The sequence below is a fragment of the Oryctolagus cuniculus genome, chromosome 8, assembly GCF_051225735.1.
Source record: "Oryctolagus cuniculus isolate XC-2025 breed Fujian yellow rabbit chromosome 8, ASM5122573v1, whole genome shotgun sequence".
Classification (NCBI taxonomy): domain Eukaryota; kingdom Metazoa; phylum Chordata; class Mammalia; order Lagomorpha; family Leporidae; genus Oryctolagus; species Oryctolagus cuniculus.
In genome coordinates, this window is record NC_142874.1 from 7,954,137 (window position 1) to 7,956,172 (window position 2,036).

The following is a 2,036-nucleotide window of genomic DNA, read 5'->3' on the forward strand; positions in this document are numbered from 1 at the left end:
TACTGGCCTTGCAGCCAGATTCTTAACTTGATATGGCACAATGCTGGCTGGCCCCAAGGACACACATTTCATATTTTAACTTTTCTAAAGATTTCTCATCTAGTTACCTACAACTCCACTTTTCCATTTAAGTTGTTAGAGAAAATTACAATAATTCTAATTACAGAATCTACAATAATTTGCAAACTATAGTCTGTAAATTAATACTTGGCTACTAATTTACATATATATAATTTATGTCTGCTTATTTTATTCACCTGTTTCTGAATTATATTTCCTGGTTTCATTATGCTGACTTTTGGTGTCAAGTGCTTGAGAGATCAGATTATGTTTTTGAGTAAATGAGTTAATGTTGGTCTCTTTCAATGAATTAGATGAGCTCAAAGTTTCCAGTTATAACCATACTTGATAAGTCCATACTTTATTCATGTGTCACAACATTAGATTGTACCCCCATGAAAATGTCCATTTATTAAGGGTAATTCAAAATGTAAGTAGATAAATAAATGAATAAATAAAGGAGAACTGCTATTTTTGTAAATTAAATGTTTATTTTCCGGCAGGTTGTCAAGATTTGGCTGAATGACTTGTGAGGATGGGTAAGCACAGGCTTGGTTCTGTGACTAGTGGAGTTTCCCTACCAGCTGCCTTGACTGCTGACAATGGGCTCAATTGAGTACAAAAGTTATTTTTGCCCAGTCCAAATAATCAGAAGTCTAACTGCATGATATGACTGATTTCTCTCCAGCACACAGTTCTGAGCAAATGCTTAGGGGGATACCTATCCAGAGTTCTCAAACTCCTCTGCTCATCCTCTAGCTCTCAGTTTTCTATATATCTAAATCCCAGATGCGTCATTAGCCTCTGTCTTGATTTATGTTTCTTCCATTCAGTGAGATTGCTGTTGTCTGTGAGACATCATTCTTGTTTTATTTTGGGGATAGGACAATGTCCCTAGAAAGACACTGAATTTAAATCTGATATTTGCCTCATTTTCTTCCCTCTCAAGAATCCCAGTGCTCCATTGTCAATTGTCTGATTCTTGAAAGTTACTTCTACATTCTACTTAATTTTATGATAAATTATGCAGGCACATAATTTGCAGTTCTCTCTTTTGATAGAGAGGCAACATGCAAACTGAAGTAGGCTTCGCACAGAAGAGTGAAATTCTTCAGTGACTACACCTGAAAAATGTGTTCTCATGAACGGTCACATCCTACATTTGATCATTTCAGTGTTTTCATGATGTGTTCTAAAAAGTGAATAGATCATTAAGCAACAATATAACTAGCAATCTTCTGATATATATTTAGAATATGGCCATCAGGGGAAAAATACGTGATGTTTGCTGGGTTCCATGGTGTTAATATTTCTGCCATGGACTGTTTCAAGTTATCAGTACAATGTTACTGAATGTGGATTTGGGAAATGTCGCAAATATTTTTTCTTTCAAACCAAATATAGCCACATTCAGCACATAATGATCATAATTAAGATGAAATTTATTAACATATGTTTATAGTAGTCATTTAGAGTTTAGATCATTTTGGGTTAAGGATTTTTCATTAGTCCAATTTATCTGTTGTTCATATATTTCTAATTATTTTTTTCTTTAGTAAAGGTATTGTGTGAGTGCGTGTAGCTTCAATCAACCAGGCCATATTCCATGAAACTTGATAGATAGAATATCAATATATTATATATAAATATATATATATATATATATATTTCCAGTATCATGTTTAAGAAAGAGAAATTTCTTTTTGAATTCATGAAAAAAAGCAACACACTAATAGAAGTTCATAGAAGAATGATATTAGTTATCACAAATATTTATCTTCTCCCCCAAATCAGAAGAGAATGTACTCTCGTTTTTCTTTTATTTCAATATACTTGTCAAAAAATTACATGGAACTAGGTTTGTGGTATATAAATTTTGATTTAATGAGTAATGCAAAATATAATTCATGAGGTTATTGATATTTTTAATATTGTGCTGTTATTTAGTTTTTATAGTATTTAGTAATATAATTTCC